The sequence below is a fragment of the Labeo rohita genome, chromosome 15 (genome assembly GCF_022985175.1).
Source record: "Labeo rohita strain BAU-BD-2019 chromosome 15, IGBB_LRoh.1.0, whole genome shotgun sequence".
NCBI lineage: Eukaryota > Metazoa > Chordata > Actinopteri > Cypriniformes > Cyprinidae > Labeo > Labeo rohita.
In genome coordinates, this window is record NC_066883.1 from 20,222,716 (window position 1) to 20,234,063 (window position 11,348).

At 37.2% G+C, this 11,348-nt stretch overlaps 1 pseudogene; it reads right to left on the bottom strand.

The window, feature by feature from the left end:
* Positions 1-89: 89 nt before the first annotated feature.
* Positions 90-10,612, bottom strand: LOC127176976 (alpha-2-macroglobulin-like; annotated as a pseudogene).
* Between the last annotated feature and the right edge of the window lie 736 nt (positions 10,613-11,348).

An 11,348-nucleotide genomic window follows, 5' to 3' on the forward strand; every position in this document is an offset into this window, starting at 1 on the left:
AAGTGGACTTCTCCTTTAAGGAATAGCAGTTATCTTGCTGTTTAGAATGTTTGTGAGTTTGTTTGTGATTCATTTAAATGGAGGCTGAGGAATATTATATCTGTTGAGTTATTGGTTTCATAAAACATACAATAATTTTGGCTTGGATAAAGAATGATTAACACTGAACAAAAGTGAAAGTGAAACATTAAACATTTAGTTAGAATTTAACGTCTTTATCCAAGCTGCAGAACTGTAGCATGACACTTCATTCACAGTGGGACGAGTACTCCATCTCTGACTGATCATCTGAGGGAAATGTTGATACAGAGAAATTAACTTAATAGAAACTGCTGCTTTTGAATCATATAATGATAACAGAGAAAATGACACATAAAATCTTACTTGTTTGGTAGTAATCATACACTTTAATCACAGCAGGTTTGAGATTCTTCACTGGAAGAACCTGTTTTAATTTTATCTGGAGATTCACCGGTATATTTTTTTGAACCTGCAGGAAGTTAAACAGGAAATTGACAATTTTAGATCAAATGTGAATGAATAACTTATATAAATGTTGCTTTTTTCTCACCTCTTTCAGATACACAATGACATGATCATCTTTAGAATCGAGCCGCTCCACAAGTGATGTTCTTGAAAGACGTTGAGGTTCAAGCTGTGTGAAAAAAATGATTTAAAAATAATAATAAAAATATTATTTGTCACATACCGACCTACAGAACACTTAAAAGGCATTTTCTGTAAGTTATAATGCTGTTCAAGCAAAAGTGAGACAGACAATATATTCCATTGTAGATTCACAGAGAAAAAATAAAGCGAATCTAACAATTAATAATTTTACGGTCAACGCACCAATGACGTATCAGCTGTGAATCCTGATAAGAGCTTAATATCCACAATGACCATGTTAGATCTTGCCTGTGGACCATTATATCTGGAAAAGAGAAAATATGATCCATCAGACATAATGTTGAATGAACTAAAGCCATAACCATAATCAACTTTTGCAGCATTAAGTTACTGTTCTTACGTCACAGTGAAATTTAACAATAGGTCTTGTCCAAAGGTTTTCTTGCAATCTCCTTCAATCTTAGCATCAATGCTCAATGTTTTAGCTTCATTAGGAGTGGGACTGTTGTACAACTGAGCAATCTGAGACAGTCAGCATGAACAAAAACACATTCATTAACCATTTCACAGCAGAATAACCACAAAATTCCAAGAGATGAAAGACAGAAAGTGAGTGTGAGTCAGTGAAGCTGAACACACTACAGACCTGCACAGACACACAGGTTGAGCCCTTCACTTCAATGCTGTATTTGGCTGGAACGTTCTGCAGCTGCTTCTCCTGGTACAGTAACTTGTTGTCCTGATTGACATCAAAGTGGTGAGTGTCTCCTGCGGACTGTACAGTCACTGTGCTGGAGCCGTCAGAGCTGAACACTTTGGTGGCGTGCAAAGACAGAGCCTGAAGAGCCACCACTGTGTCCTGAGAAATAAATGTGTACAGTAATGTGACTTTTAACCATTATTCAGCAATCATGTGTTTGATTTGAGTAGTTTGAGTCACCTGTGTGGAGGAGAATCCTCCATAGGCATTCAAGCCAGCTGACAATCATGCCAGCAAAGCCCAATCCTGTTAGTGAAAGCCCAGAGTGAGAACAGCTGGAGCTATGAGCTGATCTCCACTGCCAGAGAATCAGAGTCATCAGCAGATCCAGACTGAGACCAGTGGAGATGAGACCCTTTAGGACACGTGGACAAAAGAGACACCAGTAACTCAACGAGTATAGAAAGACAACAGAAAGTCATCAGAAACAAATCTCTTACCGTCTGAAATAGCAACATCCTCCAGTTTCTTGAAAAGCTGCTGTCGAGTGTGTCTAGCCAGACTGAAAGTGTCTCTAGCCAGACTGAAAGTGTAGGCGAGCAAAGCAGTGGTGTAAGTGTTGTTGACATCCTCAATGACGGACCTCAAGCATGACAAACCTTTAGTGATGACAGGATCCTGAGACAAAAACAAAGAAACAGCCACTGTGAGTGCCATTTTTCTATGAGGCAGTCAACCTGATGGTGTGGTAATTCAGTTATTAGTTGTTCCAGTAATGTAACTCAAATGTTAACTCAAAATTGACTGAATTATATGACTATATAATATTTTGCACAGGGTGCCTAAATTTATTAAAGTAAATTAATATATTTGCTTTGAGTGAACAGTATTTACCATGTATTCTTTATGCACCACTGTTATGTCTGTAGTTCAGTTGTCTCTGGTATCCTGTTGAGGTTGACAATGATTAAATGTTTGGATTGATCAAGTGTTTCTGAAGTCAAATGTACTGTGACTTAACTTCTCAATTTTTTCTTGACCTGACTGATTTTTCTCACCGTTCTTAAGGAAGCCAGTGGCTCTCTCTCGGATGGCTGAGGTGAGCTGCTCCGTGTTTTCCAGATACTGCAGAATGTAAATATTGGGAGAAAGAATAGCCATGTTTTGTTCTCCACAGCCGTACGGCATCTGTAATAATCCATGAAGATTCCTCAGTGCACGACCCAATATGTCTCCTACAAACCAAACACAAATGAATCTCACACATTTTATAAACCCTAAACACAAACTCCTCATTTCTGCTTGTGTATGTAAATGTTACCAATGACTGAAACAGAGGATCTGGCTGATCCCTCGATCACATCTTTAGGAAGAGTCAGATCCACTTCCTCTGAGAGACTGTCACCTATGAACCAGAGAAACAGAAACACATATCAGTGATCATCAGAGAAACTCTATGATGCTAAATATTGTCTGCAGACAAACCTTTTGGACACAGTAACCAGCTGTAGGTTTCTGTCTTCTCAGTTCCTTCAGCCTGCAGCATAAAACAATAACATCAACACATCATACTGACATAAGCAGCATTAGGATCATGGATAAATGACATCTGAGAGACGTTTGTTGAGCATTGACCTGTACAAGCAGACTTCGTGTGACTGTGTCAATGCGTCCTCTCTCTGGCACACTCACAATCTCATTGTCACACACAGTCTGGGACGCCTCTGCCTCTGCACTGACTGTAATATTCAAGAGTCCTACAACACAAGACATGTATGTTAAGATACAACAGAGACTAAGAAACAATGATTCAGACTGGAAAACTTACCAAGAACAGAAGGAGTGAGGATCCATTTAAAGGTTTTTCTTCCATTAGCACACAGACAGGATGAATACTGATCATCAGAGGAGGCTTTGAGAGTGTAGTCTAAGGAAGGAGCTGGAGTCACTTTAACCTGTCAGTCAAACACACATGATTAGTGGAATATTTCATATGATTGGATAAGACTGGGTCTGAAGTCTCACCATGATGCACTTGGACAGATAGTTGAAGACAGTGGCCTTCAGCTCAAAGATCTCCCCACGGATGATGGAGTACGGCAGAGAGAGCTCCAGGAAGAAGGGCTGGAAAACTGTCAGCTGAGCAGGAGGAGCCAGACCCAGACCTTTGGAGGACAGACAGAAGGCCTCTGTCTCCCAAGAGGTGATGGTGTCAGGAACTGTGACAGGAACCTGAGCTGATCCAGAGTCTCTGTTGTGCAGCACAGTATAGTAAAATGCAGTATAAATTTCCAGGGGCCGGACATTGAGATGGTAGACATGTACAGTTAACTGGGTGTTCACATAAAGAATAAATTAGATTGATCAGATAGCACATGTGTTTTGTACAGGAAGGGCATTTACTATTTTAGTCCGCTTAAGTTTTTCTTCTTCTTCTTCTTGATTCTGTTTTGTGTTTTTTGTACTGTCTTGTCCTTGGTGCTACAACGCCTAAATTTCCCCTTGGGGATAAAATAAGGTCTTATCTTACCCTGTCTTATCTCGTAATGTGTCACTTACAAACTCTGTTGGGTGTCCTTGAATAAGCGGACCTTATGGCATTTACATACCCCACTTCAGTGAGCTGCCAGATCCATGTTTCTGGGAAAAAGGTACGAACTGTCTCCATAGGTAGCTGACCAGATCCACTTGTTTGATAATTATAGACCATCCTATCTGAAATTTCAAATAAATGACTAATGCATGTATGCAAAAAAGCAGTGCTCTCAGCAGGTATAAACTGATTTTTAGTAAATTCTCCCATCAGTTTCTACTTATGCATGTACTCATCTAAAACTTTTTTTGTTAGTTTATGCATCTGAATCCTTTTTAAACATCGGCTGTTAACATTAAGAAACTGTTATTTCAACAACAGTAGTAATATTCCAGTCACATGATATCAGGTTCCCTTAAACATTTTCTGCAATTGGGCCTATATGTAACAACAAAACATTCATCATATTACAAATAACGACATATGTAAATCAAGCAAACATACCTAATAGAGAAATTCTGTGATAAGTTACGCCATAGTATGTCAGACAAAGCGGTTGCCTCACATGCAAATTTGTTGCCATCTTCAGTCCCACGTTCTGTCAAACAGCAATTACAAACTACATGAAATGTAAAACGAGGCTTTAATGTTTAAAACAAAATAAATTAAAATGTGTATTCTTTGGGTATGGTGTAATACCAAAATATTATTTTTTATCTTTATTTTCATTATGTCATACTTTCTCTTCTTCATAAGTATTTTATGATCAGATTTTTACCTTCAAGCTGTCATAAGTATGATCTAGTGACACAGCCCGACGAGGTCTAATTTCTAGGCACTCCTGTGTATCCAAAACATTATAAGGATAACCTGATACCGACTGTACTGGCAGCAGGCTGAAGATCTATGATGAGATTAAAAAAAAAAAAAAACCTGATTGACTGAAAACTATTGATAGAAAACAGACCTAAAAATTTAAATTTCTCTAGACAATATCAAGAATACAATATTCTGGTCCCAGCATATTGAATATGGATTGTTATGTTATTTTATTTATTTATTTATTTATTTTTCATTTGATAAGCTACACAATTAAACCTTGTCAGTATCCAGACGTTTTCTTGACTCCAGGATCAGGATGCTCTGATCCACAGCACTGAGGCCACACAGTGAACCAGGCTGAGCTGAGAGCTGGAGAGTGTTTTTCTCACCAGGAACTGCTTCAGCAGGAGAAAACTGCAGAGACACCTGTGACCACAACAGCAGGATGTGCCATTTTAATGCTGCTATGATGAAAATGGTTGGATTTTGTAGTATGAAAATTAATTTTAAAGACAGCAAGACATCTAATTTATCCCAGATCCTTTTGCATACCTTGTTTTTGAAACACTTCTCAGTCCAAAAATCTCTGCTATGAGCAATAACATTGTCACTGGGCAGAACACAGTATGCCAGAATCTGCACTGCAGGAGCCAGATCTAAAACAACAGACAGTTTGAACGACACTGAGCCATTTGCTGCTCCATCAGAAGACTTCACTTCAACCTTCTCATATCCATGATGAACGATCACTCCTCTGGACAAGACCTGAAATGGACAGATGACACTCCGATGACAAACTGAAAATCTCAGTGGAAAGCATCACTGTAATACTGCACATAGTTATTGAACATGCAGCCATTGTACTCACTATATAGACAATGTCAGTTTTGAAGTCTTCAACAGTCTCTCCGACAAAATAATACTTGATGGTCACTGTGAACTCAGCATCACACTTTAATGGTTGCTCAATGTTCTCTATAATCAGTTCACTTAGTGTCGGGGTGTATGAAGAGGCAGGCCGGAGAAGCTGAACTGTTTTTTCTTCCGTATAGAAGTAAAGGTTTCTAAAGCCTCGAAGCTTAAACTCTGGATATGCACTTGCCTGAAAAACAAAGAATGTCCAGTTATTTTTAATTACTAAGATGTAAATTGATGAAACAGTGGGTGGATGAACATTATCATACCATTAGATTAATATCACTTTTAGAAAGGCTAGATGTATTAAGAGAGAATTCGGCCAGTCCATCGCTGTCTGTAGTGAGATTTAAGAGCAGTTTTGAGGACCGTTTTTTACCCTCCAAAACATAAACTTCTTTGTTTTGAAGAGGTGCTCCATGTACATTTGCAAGTTTGATCTGTTCAACAGGAAAAATAAAAATTAGACTAAATACAGCTAACTATTAATGTAAACAGAAATAAGACATACTTTTCCCTGTATAATCGACCCATGCTCATAAATTTTGGGTAGCTCAGTAAACGTAGCTTTACCAATTTTATATGTCAGACGTATAGTTTCAAATTTATCCATGGTGTTTTCTGGGAAAATAAACAATTAAATAGAATTGTTTAATATTACTGTAATATTAATATGAATACAAATGTATTTTTTCAGTCCAAATGCTTTGATGCAGGTTCTCCTTGGATCTCTCACCTGTTCCTTCTTCTGTTACCTTCACTCTTACAGCAAGATGTTCTTTTAGAAATCTCTCATTCTCATTTGTAGAGTTAAAAAACACTGATGTGTTCAAAGTAAAGGAGGCGCAGCCCATCTCACTCATCTGCAGGTAGAGCACAAACACATCCATTAAAATCATCCGGTACAAAGACTATATGATAAAAAATGTTTTCATAAATTTACACAACACACAATAACACAGTCTCACACCTCAGTAGTTTCAACTAAACACTTTGTTTGAGGACGCATATATCTCTGATGTTCCCGGCACACTTTCACCCTTGCTTTACCAGCCACAGGTTGCCCAAATGTGTATCTACGAAGTACATGCTTTGAGTTACACTTTTAAAATACTGATTCAGGACATTATAATAAAAAATAAAAGATTTTATCATTGTATTTTAGAATTTTAATTTAATATAACAAGAAATCTTCACTTACTTTCCACAAACCTCCATATTCATGTCACTATCATGTAAACTTATTATTTCTGGAGCTTTCACGGTAATCTCAAACTTGGGTAAAACTGGAAATCAAGTACAGGGAATCAGTTATAAGGTTTATGAATGAGGTTTGATGATGTAACATTCTGTTGATATCACTTACCATATTTCTTCACCTCAAAATAATGTGTGATCGTTCGTTCACCAATATAAGCCTTCAGTCTGTAAATGCCTTGACGGGCCTCTGGGTTTAACTGATGAGAAAGCTGCAGTATCCACCTTGTTGAGGAAATGTTTGTCCACTGACCAATCCTGTTATTCTGATTGTCCTGTTTGATCCCAAAGAACACACAGTGCAGATATAGTTAAGCTTTAGTATCTACATAGATCCTGACCATTATTTAACAATCTGCTACCACTGAATATTCAATAACTGCAACAACAGACATTTGAAATGCAAATTAGATATAAATTTTGTTGCGCATGTCATGAACGGCTGCAAAAGACGGGTACCATGTGCTTACCTCCAGCACAACTGTACTGTACTAAAAAAGATACAAACAAACAAAATGTTCTCAGATTTTTTAAAAGTCCTTTGTAGTTATTGCTGTGTACATTATGGGTATGGTGCACATAAAATAATTATTCAAAAAAAAATTATTTTGCTTAAATGGTACAAACCTTCTGATCAAAGGGCACAAAATTTCTATCCATGGTGACAACTCTGAAATTCACTGTGAAATGAGTGATATGCGATAATATGAGATTACAAACTTTACACTTGTCATTTCTGAGATGCAGTGCAACATTAGATTAAATATGAATTAAATATGTTAAATAAAACAAACATCCTTTATGTATTTAATCCCATTTTATTAACCAGTGTCTTTGCTGCTGACCTTCAGTGATGGAATTCAAACATTCTAATAAGCAAAAATTAACTAACACTAATAAACTAACATTTATACATAATTTTTTTATAGCTGAAGAGTGATCTCCTGCATAATTGTACTTTTATTTCAGCCTGAGCTGAATTCATTTCACTTTTGGTGTAAAAGGGCTTTTACATTAGAATTATTTTACATTAAAAACTAAAAAACAAGCCCTGCCCAGATTTAAAAAGTGAAATTACGAACTCACAACGTCATCAATACGACTTTCTTACGTCGTAATTTTACCTAGGACGTCCCACATACGTACTCTATTAGTAATATATTGGTAACTTCATGACTTACTGGTAACGTAACTGCAATGTCCCATGCACGTAATTTCATGACCATCATTTACACTTTCTTTATATGAAGAGTTCAGATGCAAAACCAGCTAAAAGCCATCTCGGTCAAAAATGACATAGTGAATTCTCCTGACACACATTATATGTCTATCAAATACTTTTACTTCAAACTCGCTAAATTCCAGCCTCAGCCCACTCAGAAGTACCAGTACTTACATAGAAACCCATACAAAGTAGCCAGAAAGAAATGCTAATTTTAAAGAAATAGGTCAGATGGATTTAGAGGCTTTTGCATCTGAACTGTTCATATGTAACAGCGTCAAACTGGTTAAGTAACATTGCCCATAGTCTACTTTTAAGTACGTTTGTTAATATTTATACCTCTGTGATCATGGTATTTTTCCTTAATTATCTGAAATGTCTGCTAGCATGTTATGCTAGCATAGCATATCTGTTTATAACGATGCTGAGCACGGAACGTCTTCAATGCTTTCTTTCATATTTTGCTGCATATCCTATGTTTTTATTAATAAATTGAGTGTATTTTAATGTTCATATATGTGTTTTTCAATGTGTTTCATGTGTTTCTGAGTCTATTCATCATTCACAGCTGTTGGAACAGCCTTTACATTAGTTTGGGCAAATGCGGACATAAAACTACTGCATGTCCGCCCATAGAAAATAAATAATTACACAAAATTACCAACCGATTACCATCACACAACTATTGATCCACGACGCCGCAGTTACTACCTGGCAATGTCACAAAGTTACGTTGTGGACATACAGGTGTCTTTCCCTTTTCCGGTTGCCAACTAACTAGTTACGTCGCTAAGACGAAACTTTGGTCACCAGATTACGTTGCAGTTACTTAACAGTTACGTTTTTTGTTAGCTGGGATAACGTTACCTCAAAAAAAACTTAGGCGTTTTGCGCGGTGAGTGGATTCTAATTTGAACGCCTCTGATTAAACAGATATGTGCGTAATTGGCTACATTGCTCAAAGCAGCGAAAACACGTTGAAACAGAAAACGATCTCCAGAGCGCAAACCATAACGCACTGGATAGTTTGCGAAATCTCCAATAAAATGTCGTTATTACAGCTTTAACTGAGGGTGCTATTGATTTCGTTTGAGGGTGCTGAGCAGCCTCCAGCACCGCCGTGGAACTGGGCCTGTCGAAAATGCAAGTGCATTTAACCGCAGCCGCGATCGATCAAACACAAAAGCGCACGTGAAAGTCTGTCAGTGCACGAGTTTCGTGCATCGAATAGTACTGCATTCCAAACGACATTAATGAAAGCATATCTAAAGTAAAGCAGGTGGGTGGAAACACACACTGTCAAGCAATGCGAACGTGTCTCAAAGCGCACATTCTGTGCAATGAAGCCCGCACACGCGCCATACGCGGGAGAAAAAACCAAGCTCTGAATATTTCAGAATCGTTAAAGAGAGAATCGCGAATCGTTTTTTTCTGCCACCCCTAAATCAAACCAAGCAGCATGAAACAGCCAAGTGGTTTGGGGTGTGGCTATTTTGGGCTACAGTATCTGTTCAGCCCCAGAGTGCTAATGCACTTTCACTAATGACATCACATAAAAACACTGTCATCAAGAGTGTGAAACAAATTAAGCAATCCCACTATTCACTTTAGTTTAAATGTCAAAAAATTACATCTTACCTTTCTGTCCTGGAATATAGATGGGTTTATCAGTCTGGATAAAAGTCAAAGGGTTGTAACGTCTGAACAAGACTTTTCTCTTTTCGGTCATTTTGAAGTTCTCCCCCTGAAGTTCCACCTTCATTGTCTGCACTGATTCTGCTTCTACCTGAGGTGTCTGTTGGGTAATGTGTTATATCAAATCTTAACTGAAATGTCCAATTATGTGTGAATGAAGATTTCTTGCTGGCAAACCTGAAAGTTAAAGCAGCGGTGAAACTCTTCCTCTGCTTTCTCCTGAAGCAGTAAAGTGCTCTGGTCACCATCAAGCAGATAAATGTTCATGACAAGGCTTTCATTGGGTTTGAGAAGACTTGCACACAGTTTAGCCTCAGACTGCGACTCGATCACTGCAGGAAACGTCACCATGAAAGACCTGTTGAGAGATTTCAAAGCATAAAGATATGTTTGCCCAAGTTTCATATATAATCAAAAATGAAAATGGTTTTGCCACTTTTTTACATCAATACATATTTTAGAACTACCTGCACTTCAGTTTAAGCAGGTGCCGCTTGTGCTGATAGAGTATTTTAATTTTTAAATGAAATTATTATTGCATGGTATAGTGGACAACACTTTCAGCATTTTAAAGATACTATTCAAGTGCAAAAATCAAATGATTTATTTAGTATAACTAAATATTTAGATTTAGATATTACAAAAACAGTTACCATTCAAAGGTACTTACGGCCCTGAGTCTTTTCCATGGGCAGAAAGAAAGAGCAAAGAAACTATAAGGAGCCTTTTCCAAATACACAGTGCATTGAAAACCATGATGAAGGCTGATCGTGCAGAGCACACTGTGAACAAAACTTTGACTGTGTCTTTATTTAAAAGGGCACTCGTCCCAAACAAGCTATTGAGAAATTATTTGTATTCACCATCAAGTTAATGATTAATTTCCCTCCATTTTGTTAATCCAAGTAATATAATATAAAATCATTACTCTACATGTCTTTCCAGTTAGTGCTTTGGGCCACTGTGCAAATGTCTCAAGACATTTCTTACTCCTTCCAATGTCATACACAGTATGGATCATTTAAATTCTGTAAAATAAAAAATAAAAAAATAAAAAAAATTAATTAGTACCAGATATCATCCAGAGGGATCGTTTATTAACGTAGATTGAAATATCCAATATAACAATATAAAATGTATAAACATATGATAAAACATAAGATTGTATTCGTATTTTGTTTGTAATTTCATCATGCTCTTGCAATCAGTGATAAACAATGGTCAATGACCTGCTGGTCTTGTTTACACAGTATTCCCACATACTGTATATGTCAAAGAGGGGCTGCTGATCAGTTTGTGTTAGAAATCAATCTGAGCAGGATTTTTAACCATTTAAAATAAAACACTTCCAGTGTCATGTAAAAAGTACAAATGTGCATTTTAAGTACTTTTCCACTAAAAACACCACTAAAGAACTCATGATGATGTTAAGATCACATGACCAGCCAAGTCCTGCATTTTGACAAGTAAACAAACTTGGGACTGTAGTAACCCTCCTAAAATGTGAATTTTGTTCACCAAAATGCTACTGCCATTGCAATGCCATGGCAAAATGAGTCATTACAATTGGGACA